We start from the raw sequence: 15,225 nt of genomic DNA, 5'->3' as shown, positions 1-15,225 counted from the left end.
GATGACTGGTATCTACATCTGCAGATGGATGACTGGTATCTACTGGCTTATTACATCTAAACCAGACATGAAATGATAATTAACTAATAGAAATTATTTATCCATCAGTCTGTACAAGATAGACTGGTGCATTTCAGGCTGCGAGGTGAAATACGATAGATCGATCGATCCATCGATAGATAATCTAACCAAGGCAGAGAAAACAGATAAGAAACCTTTCTACTTTCTATTGTCATGCAAGGGGATGTTATTATACGAGTAGTCAGATTTAGGGGTCTATGTGTGCGTGTTCATTTGTTTTTCACCCCAGTTGCAACAAACTGGGAGGATTTTGGATTTTTTTTTCACAAAGCGGAAATTTGCCCCCTAAAGTTCTCCTCTTCCACTCATTCACATATTTTCAAAAAAATTAAATCTTGCTTATTCCTAGTGTTTGCTAATACAGCTCCCTAGATAAAAAGGTGATATTGCACATATAAGCACGTGCGTCTGGTTGTCTTTTTCAAATGATTTCTAATTATAATTTTTCAGATATAACAAATATTCCAAACACTTGGTTGATCATAGCACACAAAATAAAGAGCTAGGGCAAAGGGAGGGAAGAGGAAGCAACAAATCTATCTTCAGACTAGGTACATTATAGACCTCTAAAAGGTCAAACCAAATTACTTTGCATTTTTTAGGCATTCCTTTTCTATGGAATGCCGATCATTTGCTAGCTACAAGGTCAGCCATATCACTGAACCAGGCATCCATAATTGGTGGGGGTTCAGCTTCTCCATTTTTGCAGGATTAATTTTTAGACCAAAGCTGCATTTTGGACCATGCTGCTCTGTTGCCAGGCAATCTCCAGGTATCAGGAATATATACAAGAATAAAATGGAAAGGCTCCAACTTAGCAACCAATATCAAATCAATCCTGTGACCTAATACATATCAGAAATTTTTTGACACCAGCATACTCCTAAAACATATGAGCTAATGTAGCACCAGGGGAGTTACATGTCCAGCAGTGGTTAGCATTTAGGAGGCCCATTGCCATTAGCCTATGTGGGGAGCTAGCACATTCAAGATAGTGTCTTTTGGTGCATAAGCTCTAGTCTCAGGTCTATACATTTTTTCAAACATTAGATACAATTATATTCCAATAGGTAGGCTATACTGTGTATCCAAATCTCTACTGCAAACGTCTCTCAAATGATCAATTTTTGGCAAGAAAATTGTAAAAGGATACTGCTGTCCAAGAAAAAAAACCACAGGAAGCTCTCTTCAAAACAATAGACATTCTGGAGGTTCCGGAGTTCCCAATGCATCCATTTCAAATACATTTGTAAGTAAATACTTGAAGATATTTCCGTGTTCCAGAGCAAGCCAAGTTAAATTCCTGCTGAAGATCTACAGATGCTTTAAACAAGGGGTGGGCAAGAAAGCCTCGACAGCCCGGATCCAGCCCATGGCCCTGCCACTCCCCCACTTCCAGGCCAGTCGAGACCTAGGGGGCAGGGGATTACATGAAGTCTTATTCCCACACCAGGGGTGTGTGGTGCCTAGAGTGAACCACCAGCTGTTTTGAACAGGGCAGGGGCAGAGGGTGAGAGACTTCGTGCACCCCCGCTCCCAACCCCTGATTGACCTTAGGGTAGAGGGAGCGCGTGAAGTCCTCTCCCGCCCCATAAGGAATGCTTGGCACTTACAGTGCACAGCTAGCTATTCAGAACAAGAATGACCTGTGTAATCCATGAAGCCAGACTAAAGAATCATAATGATCCCTCCCAGTCTTGGAATCTCTGAATCTACCCAGGAGTTTTCAATGATAATGACAGTTATTTTTACTTACTGTCTCTGGCAAGTGCCATGCTGCTTGTGACAATCAAAACTAATGCTGGAGACATTTTCACTGGTAAACTATAGGCATTGGGTCTGCATTATGTGCTCAAGATCATGAATCCATAAGAATTAAGAGTCCAAGCTAACAATATAGTATCAGTATAGTAGTAACTATAGTATAACTATAGTAACAGTATGACCAGCCCTAATTAAGACAGCTGAACTCAAACAGAATGGTCATCTTCATGCATGTTTGCTTTTTAATCCCAGTAACAAAGGCTCTCTTTTTTAGAACAAAATTCCCTTCATTCACAGAGAATTATTTGACACTGAAAGGGGCTTGAAGCAATTCTTCAACATCTGAGTATCTTTCAAACGTCACATCCTCTTTCACTCCACCAGGGCATCTGACCGCCCCCTGCCCTTCATTCACTCTTCTTTTTGCCTTCCCCCCTACATTTTGAACTTACTCATTCTCTCATTATGCTGATGATCAACTTCCCTTCTTTCAAGTCCCTCTTCAGATCTCCAGCAGAAGAACCCACAACCACAAACAGAGTGAAAACATCAAATTCTCAGGCACCAAACTAAAAAGGGAAGGGTAAAGACTACTGGACCATGTTACACGCTGCATACATGGGCAAACTCCTGGGTGCACAGATAATTTGTGTGTCAATATCTCGTACAAAACTAGACATACTGTCTGCTATTAACAAATAATGATAACAACAATGGACTTAACTCGGTATCATGTTTTCTATTATGGAGTCATCTGGAAAGGACCAATTAAAATGATATATAGTAAACTCCATCCAGATGCTAAAGTGAAGCTTTTTTTAACTTAAGTTGTGCTTGAACCCAACTTCATGAAGAGTTCAAATAGGACAATTTAATTGCTGGTGATTTGTTTTTCTTTCTAATAAAATGTGCAATGTGGATATAAGCTGCTTTAAAGCCACACTGTTTTCCTTAAAACAGATATGCTCTTTAATATTTTCAAAATCAAGAAAGGTGGAATTAAGATACTTTGCAGAGTAAAAATTCTTTCATAGACTCCCTGGCACCTGCAAAGTTAAATAAAATTGAAAGTCACCAACTTCTGTTCAAGATGCTGACTGCCAGCTTGTTAATTAGTTGCCTCTTTCATTGATTAGCAACTTGTGTGGTACTCGATTATAAATGGTTGTAATGCTTGCCTTGTTGCAGTGCCTAATTAATATGATATGGACTATTTAACAGTTGTGTCTTAGGTTTGATTTATGATGCTAAATCTGTATATTTTATTGCTAAATAAAAATAAAGCACTAGAAAAATAAGGAGACAAATTGAAGCACTGAGGTGATAACTTACAAGTTTTGGGGTTTTTTCTATCATAATTTATGAGAAAACTTTTCTAAACCTTGCAATAATGACTCAGCGCATCCTGTCATGGGTAAATACATTTCAAAGTGCAAGTTGTCACAGTACTTGACAAATGCTTCACTACATCAGCATTAAACAATGTTCAAATGATTGAGCTGCACTGTATCATATTGTGGTTCACTCATTAAAAACAGTATTTATTGTGAACCACGCTCATGCCTGCCATTTTGGCAGACAACTTTCCTTTGCAGGAATACTTAAGGATCTCCTTCCATGTTAAGAGCTTAATCCTGAGAGATGCTGAGTATCCTCAATAGCTAGTACAGGGCACCCTAGTACTGCTCAGATTGAGGCTTTTGGGTGAAATCTACACATGGGGCTAGTTGCACAAGGAACAAAGCAGTGGAAATGCCAAACAATTTTTAAGCACTTTGAAAAATCACTGGGATTCACAAAGCCTGAGTTTAGAGCCTGGGCTCTTGATACAATGAATGTGGAAAAAATAGGTGCTTTAGAATGGGAGTCATTAAAGCCAACACACTACACAGCTCTTGGACTAAACTAGCCCTTGGGACATTCGAAATGGAGGGGTATGCCAAAAGCTACATCTCTCCCTCAGAGTAATGCCCCCAAGCCTGAGCTGCTGGAAGATGCCTAGCTCTACTTGGGATTCTCAGCTCTCAGCCATCTCTTGCCATGAGGCTTCTATGCTGCTTTAGCAAAAAGTGGAGTAGAGGAAAGGAAGAGAAACCTCCTTCAGCACTTTTAACCCTGTGGTGAGGAAACACACCTGGAATGTGGGAGACTCCCTGATTCAAGACTCCCTACACCCAAGGGGGAGAAGGGAATGGAACTGGGTTCTACTGTATGGCAGATAAGCGCTCTAACCATTAGTTCTGGTTTAGTCTTATGTGGCTCCTTCAATATCTCCTGTTGAAGCTATTCAACTGTGGATCAATTAAAAAATGAAGCAGAGGGACATGATCCTTGCTTCCCAGGGGAATGCTAACTATCAGGCTACAGAGTCAGTCTCTTGCTCCACTGTCTTTCACATCTCATTCCCTCATGTTTCTTTCTTTACGTGTAGGGCCCCTTCTGAATGGCTAGCCCATTTTGATTGATGTCACAGCTGTAGGATTTAAAAACATTGTAAGTTTAATCATCTTACCTATTTAAATTTGAAATTTCGTGGTGTTGTAACTGGAGAGATTTTGGCCCTAAAGGAATTGTGGAGGCTGCAAGGATATTGAATGGGAATGGAAGTACTGCTACCCTCCCTTCTGTGCTGCTGTTGGCAGTGGTGCAGCCTTCAAAGCAGGGTAACTGCAAAGCAGTGGGTGCTGGCTGAGAGCCCAGCTCTGAAGGCAGTTACCACCTATGCCAGTGCAGAGGTAAGAATGGCATGGTATGGTATTGCCACTGTTCCTTCTAGTCTGTTGCTTGTGGGGTGCTGCCTTCCAAGATGAGTTTCTGGCCAAAAATCATGGCTCTCCAGCTGCCCAGCTCTCAAGATAGCTCAGAAGTAAGGGTGGCAATACTGTGATCCCCTTAAAATAACCTTGTAAGCCCCTGCAAATGCCTTTTGGTCAAGACCCCCAATCTGAGAAATGCTTGCCTTGTCTGTGAAATCAGTATAGAAGAGGGTAAAAGCACACAAAAGACCAGATTTCATGGTCCACGATACATTTTTCATTGCTTTGAATTTGATAGGGCCCTTCTTATGTGTTCACAGCTTCAATAGGAAAGACCAAGGGACAGACCCTTGTTCAAATCACTTCTTGTCCTCAGATGAAGCGGGGGAGTTGAAGTGGGGGTGTCTCTCATCATAGACGAGTGCCCTAACTATTCAGCTAATAGCCAATATCCTCCTTCCACCTCTAAACCATGATATGTAAATTCACTGGTAGGGATCTGATCCGAAAAATGAAGTCTAAGCTACCTTACTGGACCAGGTGCCATTGACAAGATAGGCAGATGATTGCCTATTTTCCTCAATACTTGAATCACTCTGGGGCTTAGCTTCTAGATGTCTGCTGTGGGTTGGTAGTATACATGTTTTGAGGCAGAAACATAGACCCTTCTGGAAATTCTGTTGCACACATTAAGGCAGAGTGGTTAAAGGAACCTACAGAGGCCACAGGCAGCTAAGTGTGTGTGTGTGTGGGGGGGGGGGAAGGGTGTTGTGAATCCCAGTGGGCTGTGATCATGGGATTTCAGCACCTAACATGGCTGTTAGATACCTGAGATGTTTTATCAATCTAGCCCATAATGCAGAGTGCCAGCAAAAGCCCTTTCCCTCACATAGCAAGCTGCATGCAAGCAATACAAGGGGGATGGCAATGCAGTAGTGAAACCACTCAGGCTGGCATGAAAGACAACAGTGAGGATGGGCCAGAAGACAGACCACTGCATCTATGATATTGCAGATTCAGCAGCTCCAAACTCCAGCATGCAATGGAATGACTTTGGCTGCTCTTCCAACAATAAATGGACTGGACGGGTATCTGCTGGGAGGTGCTGTATAGCAGTCCTGCTCCCTGGCCACAAAATTCCCTGTTCTCTTCCACCCACAAAAGGTCCAGAGCAGGTGAAACTGATTTTTTCTGTCTTTTCCTTCCTTTCTTTTCTTATATAAAACACAAAATCATGCAACCCTGACTAATGCAAAACTCCTATTTGTAGTCAGTCTAAGGTCGAAGTATTGATTGCAGGGTTGGCCCTCAGCAACTAAAAACAGGGTACGAGGCAAAGCTTGCTTTGCCTGTGAGATAATGTTAGCCAGCACTGTTCTGCTGATACAATATTTACACTTTATATTGTCAGAAAAGGGCAATTCTATCATTCCCCGCACCTAGGGTTTCATTAATTATCCAGGTTTGAAATGCCCCTTTTCCCATTTCATTCCATCCTCCTAGGAAGTGACACATCCATTGACTGCATGGCTGAATGATCTTTATTTAAGCTATAATGTCCAATGGCAATTGAATTTCTTGGCAGTTAATGATAAGCTGGAGGAGATGAGGGCATGAGGCTAAGCCAAGGGACCTGAACCCAAATAGCTATTAACTGAAATTAAGTGCCCTTGGTGATTATTGTTACTATTATAAATGGTGAGCTTTTTAAAAAAAAAAAAATGGAAAGAATAAGTAAAATAATTCCCTTTATGGGTGAAGGAAAGTCAGAAGTTAAAGTGACCATGACATAGCCATAGATACTCTGTTTAGGAGTACTGCTTTTATTTCCAGCAGTTCAAGGGATGTGTAGGGACTAAAAGGAGTATGATGTTTAATTATCCATATTAAATAAACCAGGAATAGAGCAGACAACACTTTGCGTTATAACATGCAATGAATTCAACTGGAACTTCTTCTAAAGAGATCAAGTTATGGATCCAAACCTGTAGTCCTCAATCTGACAACAGGCCTGCCCAAAAGAATTAATGTAAATCAGCAGAGATATTCTCCAAGGGTGCATTTACACAGCAGGGCTTAACTTGAAATAAGCTTCACATATTGAGCTATTTCAAATACGTAGCTTATTTCGAAATTGGGAGTATCTACACAGTACTTATTTAGAAATAGAGAACTCTTCCTCCGACTTCCCTTAGTCCTCGTACAATGAGGGTTACAAGAGTTGGAATAAGAAGTCCTCCAGCTTGACAGTATTTCAACATTATCTCGAAATAACTGCCTGCAGTGTAGACACGGACTAAGTTATTTCGAAAGTACCCCAAGGTCACAGTTAGTCAGCATTACAGTCAGGAATTAACCCAGATTTCTTGATTCTCAGTCCAGCATTTCCTGGGCCTTGCTTTCTCTCAGCACTCCCATTTACTTCCATGACTGGGTAAGGATTACAGTATGGCTTGTGATCCCATCACAATTCCAGGAACACAGAACTTTGAAAGTACCTAAGACTAGCAATCAACAATACTTTGCCATTGTACTTATTAGCAACAGAGTAATACTTTGCATCTTCATTCTCAACTAACATGAGAGGAGGCGATGTTACTGCTCCCTAACAGACTTCATTTCAATGTCCTCACAACTCATTTTCCAAGCAAAAGAAACTAAAATGAAAAGAGGTATCATATATCTAATACACAAGGGATCAACATGCAGCCAAACATTTATATTCTTGCAAAAGAGCCGTATGTGTTTCATCCTCATCAATAATTTTTCTTACAAGATGAAGAATCACATCCAGGTAAACTTGGGACTGATGGGAGAAAACCTACAAAATACCTAGTAATTTGTGTGTAAAACAAAGCTTGGAAAATTATATTGCTGTTGCCTCTCTCTATAGGATTCAGTATCTTTCATACTTGCAGTTAATACAACAAGCCGGAAATTATGGGTCAGATATTTTCTTGTGCTAAACCATTTTTTGGCCACTGAAGCTGTATGAATGATTCCTTTAATACAATGGAATTACCATGAATTAGGGCCTATAACGCGCGGGTTGTACATATTTTTACAAACCCCGCCCCCCCCTCGGGGTATACATGTCCACGGGGTATGCTCGTTTATTTTTACTCACCTGTACTGCACTCTCCATTCCCCCCACCCGGAGGAGGGTGGGTTGTGCCTGGCTGAGGCTGTGCGGATGCGGCTCCCCTCCTGCAGACCGACCAACTTGCCTGCGCTTTGCTCTAGGTTCCCCCTGCCACACAACCTCGTAGTGGCTTTCTTAAGGGGAAACAGAGTGTCACTACCTAAAAAAGGCTGTAGCTGGGATGAGAGTCTTCTACACCAACCCTGGGTTAAGTATTCTGCCTTTTGTATCAATTGCAAACCAACATAGTTTGGTGAAGCCCTGATGCTGTTTTAGTAAAGAGCATGGTTAGGACATGCATTAAATGCTACTGGGATTAAATGGATACTTCATGCTAGCATTGCCTATCATACTTGACTTCCACTCTCTGTGCATCAGGAATACCAGAGGATACGGAATAATGACTCATCATATGTATTATTGGTGGTGATATCTTTACAGTGCCTTAATCCAAATCAATGCATTTCACAGACATTAATTAATTATGATTCTCATTACTCCTGTAAAGTGGATATTACTTGTTCAAGGTCACACGGCAAGCTGCTGATAGACCCGGAAACACAGCACCCTGAGACAGAGCTGTCAATAGATGGGCTAAGATAGCTGAGTATAATTCCTGGATTTTATCCCCAAATTGAAATGGAAATAGTACAAAATCTATAAAGACTGAAAAACTTTCTGGCCATACTGCATGTCGATAGACTTCCTAGTTTCTGAACAGCACTAGAAAATGAAGTACTTGGGGTGTGATCAGAATGTACAAGCAAATTAGATTAAAAAAAAAAAGTAAGTCTGTTCTCATGAGATTACTAGCCCTGTTTCAGGGTTTCAAGAGGTCAAAAAGATAAACATATGGATTCAGGGTAATTTTCTGAACTGAACTGCCAAAATCTTTTGAGATGCGCCCATCTTGTCTTGTGTCTGACCTAGCCAGGAGAATTATCCCCTGAAAATGGATAGGGCTTGCTCAAGCTCATATAGCAAGCCATTTATCTTTTTCCGCCTCATGATGGACTTGATTCTGCTCTCTTTCCTCATTGAATTAGGAAAAAAAAAAGTTTGCAGGATTGTGCATCCCTCCCCCCATTAGAACTTTCCATATAGAAAATAAAATGTCTGGCACCATTTTAAAAGGAATTAAAAGAAAGAGGAATCTGTTCTGAATGTAAATATAGAAGCATGTTTGGCACGACTATTTAGAATGTGTTTATAGATTCTGGCACTTCTTTACATTACAGCTACCAAGTTTTCCTTTGTAGTTTAGAAAACCTTTTGTGAAAAAAAAGAAACAAAAGTCTTTCCACAGTGATTAGGGACGGCGAGGACTACTATTAATAAACATTATCATTATTTTAGGAATATTTTAATGTCTATGTTCATTCTCATTTTTACCTAATTTGTTTTATTCAGACAATTATCAGTAGCGTGCAGGCATAGTTTTCCTTTGGCAGCTGTCTCCATGCAGTATTTTGTACTGCATTTGAAAACCCCTCAGAACATTTAAAGATTTCTATACTAACAAGGGGAGCAACTCTAATCCTGGGAGGTTTCACATTTGTGGAACCACTCTGAGATGTGATCTCAAATTGTAACATGTTGTCAGCTACAAATTGCAATGTTTGGCCTCCTTGGTTGATCACCGATAGTTCTTCTTGCCACAAACAATTACTTTTACAGTAACAAGCCCTATTAACACAACAACCACTTCTGCTTATAACAGAATTGTCCCCCGAGTGAAAACACACTTAAAATGTTGACAGGATCTAACTGTGTTTAACAGGCTGCAACATAGTTTAGGGCACAGGCTGAGTCTTTGCCAAAAGTCTGATCCATGTCTTAACTATGATGATGGTAATGGAACTGATATCTTAATCCCGCAACACTCTTTTTATTGAATACACAGGCTCTTTGTACTCCTGGGGCCTAATGGGAGAGGGCTAAGATTTGAAGCATCATTGAGAGTTAAAAAATGACCAGACTTTGCCTAGGAGACAGAAAAAAAAAAAAGTTTGTCAGCTAATGAAAAACTCCTCCAATAAACAGGTAACACTTCTCCTGAGCTGAATTCACCTGGGACCTGGGTCACATTTCACTTGATCACATATTTTATTATCATCAGAAGTGCTATTTTACCTCTTTCCCAACTCCTGTCTTTAAAACTTTTCCATAACTCTCTTTCTGCTTGGAATTATCCCTGAACCCTTTTGTGGAAATCAGCCCCACTGTCTTCTTTCCTTTCTACAATTTCCTCTCTTGCTCACTCCTTCCAGTACACCTCTCAACAAAGATCTACGCAATAGATAGTGATGTCTCAATCATGAAACAAAGATATCTTTCCTTCTCACCCAGCAGTTTTCAAATGTTTGGATCTAAGCCTGCTCTTTGAGATGCAATTCTTGATTGCTCCCCGTCCACCCAGAAAAAAAGGAGGGGAATCAGGGGATGGAGGTGTTGCTCCCTACCTGAGCCCTGCCGGGCAGAAGCACAACCCTCATCCCACTGGACTGAAGCTTGGAACATTCCTTACAGTTTGAAAATCTCTTTCCTACCTTATGTAAGGTTTTGGCCTACCACCTGTATTAACTGTGGCTGCTTGGACTGGAAGCTCCATTGGGGCAGGGACTTCTAGGTTTGCAGATTGTCACCTACACTTATGGAGCTCAAGGAACAATGCAGAACAATAGTAAGTCTTATATGTATTGTGTCTACATGTTCAACAGTAAGTTTGTGAAGACGAACGTCCAGAGGGGCAAAGAACAGCTGTGTTTCCATGGAAAAGGAAGAGTTTGTAAATGAGTACCAGGGAATTAAGGAATGTAACATTCTGGAAGAAAACTCATACACAGACGCACAACGGATGAAATTACTTCACCTGCATAAATCTCCCAAACCCCTGGCTTTTTACAAGTGAACTCTTGGTGGGTTGGGCAAGGGAGCAGACAGCCTCTGCAGGCCCCTGGGCAAGATATATTGGGGGTGGGGGTCAGCTCCCACCCCTTCCACGGGCAGGGACTTGGGCAGAAGGGGTGGATCTGAGACAGCCAGACCTCAGCACTGCATGGAACATGCCATCTGGGTCCCCAGGCATCCCTGAGCACTGCCGGGAATGCGTGACACTCCAGCGGTGATTTAAAGTGCCCAGGGTAGCAGTGGCAGCAGGGAGCTCCGGGCCCCTTTTAATTTCTGGGGCATAGGACAAGTGCCATTTTCCCTCGTCAGTGGGCCAGGGTTGGGAGGTCATGTAAACTCATCCAGTCCTGGGCAGCATGCAGCTGCCACTGTAGCCTATGAACAAAAGTAAAGTTTTCTTTCTTTCCTTATCTCTTGTGCAGTGTTTTGGGGACAATGACCTTTTCATGAATCACTCCCTGGCCTGCCTAGTTGCTGACCTCCACAATGGCTGATAGTGAGCCATCGTGGGAACTCCTTCTGCATCCATTACATGGTTCTTTCTTCCCCATCCCATGTATGGCCCCAAAGCAGAGTGCTTTTCCCTTCATAGATGAATTTCACCTTAAAGTACATGTTCCTGCTGCCTTGAAATCCCACGGTATGTTAACAGTGTAACTCAGTGACACAGAAAAATATGTATGTTATTTTGAAACATCTATAACCATGGCTCTCAACATTTCCAGACAACTATACCTCTTTCAGGAGTCTGATTTATCTTGTACACCCTCAAAATTTGATCTCACTTTAAAACTGCTTGCTTAGAAAATCAGACATAAAAATACAAAAGTGTCACAGCACGATGCCACTGAAAAATTGCTTATTTTCTCATTTTTACCATATAGTTATAAAATAAGCCTTTGGAATATAAATATTTTACTTACAATTCAGTATATAATGCAATATATACAAGTTATTGTCCCTATGAAATTTTGGTTTGGCCAGACTTTATAAGTGCTTTTTATGTTTCTGTTGTAAAACTAGACAAACGTCTTGAAGAGTTGAAGTATTCCCTGGAAGACCTCTGCATACACACAGGGGTACATGTACCTCTGATTGAGATTCACTAATCTATATCCTTTTAACATATGTTAGGGGAATGTTTGTACAAATGTCAAATCATGCATAAATATATCAACTAATTGACCTACTATTCACTAATATAGCAACCTATTCTATTCAGCTCCCAAGCTTAGTTACATTGAATTCAAATTTAAGTTTCTTTAGTTTTTATGAATCTTGAATCTGGTCATGCACTCTCAATCTACTGCAGCCCAAAATGTTACACACATTTGCACCTGCCAACTTTCATTTTAAATAGAGATGTGCCAGATAGTGAGATTTAAATTGGTCCCTGAAAAGTCAAAGCCACTGTGATTAGAATATTAAAAAGCATCAGAAAAATATATTTCCTCTTATTAGTTGTACACAATAGGACATGTTTTATAGGAACAAGTTGTTCCAGATTGTGTGATCATACTTAATAACATCATTATATACTACATGATGCACATGCACACACATGCATATGTGTGTGCACGCGCGCGCGCGCACACACACACACAAACACTCACACACAAAGACAGACTCTGTTTGATGATGATAATAATATATACGATTCTTTCCATGGATCATCATCTTTTAGTGGTGGAGAGGCTTGCATGTTCCAATCACCCCTCACCCCCAAGAGTGAAACTACCTGCAGCCATGTACTCCCTTAGGGTCACCCATGGCAGAATGGTCAAGGGTGAGGTTTCAGGCAAAGTGTGATCCAAGATGTCCTCAACAGCAAAGCAGACAGAGGGTAACTGCAAAAGGGAGTTAAAACTGTTGTGTAATGTTCCAGTGGTTGTGAAGGCAGATGAAGGATGCAGCAGATAGAGAGCTTGAAACCAATGGCACAGACACCACAACAGTTGGAGATCCTCTATCTGTCAAGGACTGTAATAGAACTTGTGGTTCAAGGACTGGCCTTATCATCCACCCGAGGGTGCGCAACTCCCATGGAAGATGATGATACTCGGCAATGAGTGATCAGCCATCATCATCATTAATATAAAATACATGACTGTCACAGTTAACACTGGGGAGTCAATGAAGACCTGATCAAAGAAAGGTAAATCTATCACTTGCAGCCCAAAAGGGATAGAAAAGAAGTTGCTGGACTGTGGGTGCACTGCAATCTAGAAATAGCCTTGTGAAAAAGGCCATTAAAAGGGATTTATAACAATCAGTTCCTGAGGTAACCGACACATGAATAAAATGTTAGCAGCTTGCTTAAATACGTACCAATGCAAGAAATGTTTGCCAGGGGAAAATAGAAGAATTTAAGTTAGAGATGCAAAAGCAATAAAGCCCATTTCTACTTCTAAGATGAAGCAAATAATTAAAATGATGGTACTTATTTGAGTACGACAAAACAGTTCATTTCTGAAGTCTTTTTTAAAAAAATATATGGATTGTACCTAAACAGTCAAAAATTTTTTTTAGAAAGATGAGGCTTTATTTAAATGCTTAAATAACCAGTCTAATTTTCAAAAGTGCTAAGCACTTAGGGTGTGCCTAGACTACAGGGTTTTTTCAAAAAAAGTAGCCTTTTTTCGAAAAAACTTCACCTGTGTCTAGACTGCTGCCGCTTTCTTTCAAAATTAAATCGAAAGAACGTGGCAGTTTTTTGGACTGCAGAAACCCTCATTTTACAAGAAATACTGCCTTTTTTCGAAAGTGCTCTTTCGAAAAAAGGCATTATTGAATGCAAACAGCGCTTTTTCGAAAGAGAGCATCCAGACTGCCTGGGGGCTCTCTTTTGAAAAAGCGTCTCTCTTTTTCAAAAATACTGGTTGCTGTCTAGATGATCTCTTTTGAAAGAACCTCTTTCGAAAGAGGCTTGTAGTCTAGACGTATGCTTAGTTATCTATCATTAAGGGCTATATTAAGCATAATTTTAGATGACAATTTTTATACCTTACTGAACGCAGAGTGTGTTGTGACAACATTTTTTAACTACTATGGTTTCTCCAAATAGTTCTGGGTGGTACATATGGATAATTTTTTTATTAGTTTCTGTGGCAAAACTGTAATCACATATTAAGTATGCTATTGTTTCTATAGCTGTTCATGCATTATTTTGCTTCACTTCTACTTTTGCAAATACATTGGTTTATGAAAGTCACAGCTTCCATATGCTGTTGAACAGAAACAAGAAATTGCTTCAGAAAAAAAACATTGAACATTAAAGGCCATATCATGATCTCGCCCCATAAAAGAAGCTCCCATAGGGTATGTCTACACTACAGCACTATCTAGCTCCCCCCTTCCTGATGTAAAAAATAAAGGACACATGTGTTCAAAAATAGAAGCTCTCTTTATTTAACAAAACTGGAGGTGGGGGGCGATTAACCTCTGGGGAGACTGGGAAAAAGAGGTGGGAGAGGGGAGGGGGAAACCTGGGAGGAGGGAGCTGGAAGGGGGAAGCCAGGGGAAGAAGGAGGAGGGGAAGTATCAAACTATGGTACACCCACATCTTCAGTTCTGTGTACAGATGTGATCGCCTCACCCCAGAAAAGATATTTTGGCCTTGGAAAGGGTTCCGAAAAAGGCAACTAAAATGATCAGGAGTTTGGAACAGGTCGCATATGAGGAGAGGCTAAAGTGACTGGGCCTTTTCAGTTTAGAAAATAGGAGACTGAGGGGGGGGAATGATAGAGGTCTATAAAAGCATGAATGGTATGGAGAGGGTGCATAAAGAAAAGTTCTTCATTAGTTCCCATAATAGAAGGACTAGAGGACACCAAATGAAATGAATGGGTAGCAGGCTTCAAACTAGTAACAGAAAGTTCTTCTTCACAAAGCAAATAGTCAACCTGCGGAACTCCTTGCCACAGAAGGCTGCGAAGGCAAGAACTATAACAGAGTTTAAAGAGAAGTGAGATAAAGTCATGGAGGTTGGGTCCATGGAGTGGTATTAGCCAGGGGGTAGGAACGGTGTCCCTGGCCTCTGTTTGTGGATGGCTGGAGATGGATGGCCTGAGACAAATGGCTTGGTCATTGTCTTCGGTCAATCCCCTCCGGGCAGGGGCAAATGACTGTTTTGCGGGGCCCCGGGCTGCATAACTCTGCGCCTCCCCTCCCCCTTTGCCACGGCACAAGCGCGGGGCTTTTTTAAGCGTGGGGCCCGCAGCGGGGTAGCCTGTGTTGGCCGCTGTAGTCAGACAGGCTACTGGACTAGATGGACCTTTGGTCTGACCCCGTACGGACGTTCTTATGTTCTAAACTCAGGGTCGGGGGGGTCTCACTAGACCAACTTGGTTTTCATGCAAACCTGTTCCTGGGTTCGCACGTGGCCTTTGGTGGCCAGGCTGGCAGCTATCCTGCCGCAGACAGCCACTTTCCTGTGTGTAGTGTGGAAATCGTGGACATTGGTGGCCTCCCCCCAAACCTGGATGAAGTCCACGATCTCCGCACAAGACCAGGTGGGCGCCCGCCTCTTGTAGCCCTGGGCAGGCTCCTGGGAGCCGCCAGCCTGGTCCCGGG

General features: G+C 41.5%; 1 protein-coding gene across 12 annotated transcripts in view; it reads right to left on the bottom strand.

Annotated features, from left to right (window-relative positions):
• The window catches only part of LOC102454172 (contactin-4), a 731,510-nt gene that overhangs the window by 320,368 nt on the left and 395,917 nt on the right, over positions 1–15,225 (bottom strand). The window lies entirely within an intron of this gene.

Source organism: Pelodiscus sinensis, chromosome 11 (genome assembly GCF_049634645.1).
Source record: "Pelodiscus sinensis isolate JC-2024 chromosome 11, ASM4963464v1, whole genome shotgun sequence".
NCBI lineage: Eukaryota > Metazoa > Chordata > Testudines > Trionychidae > Pelodiscus > Pelodiscus sinensis.
Note: the sequence above shows the minus strand (reverse complement) of the source record. Positions and strands in the feature narration are given on the sequence as shown.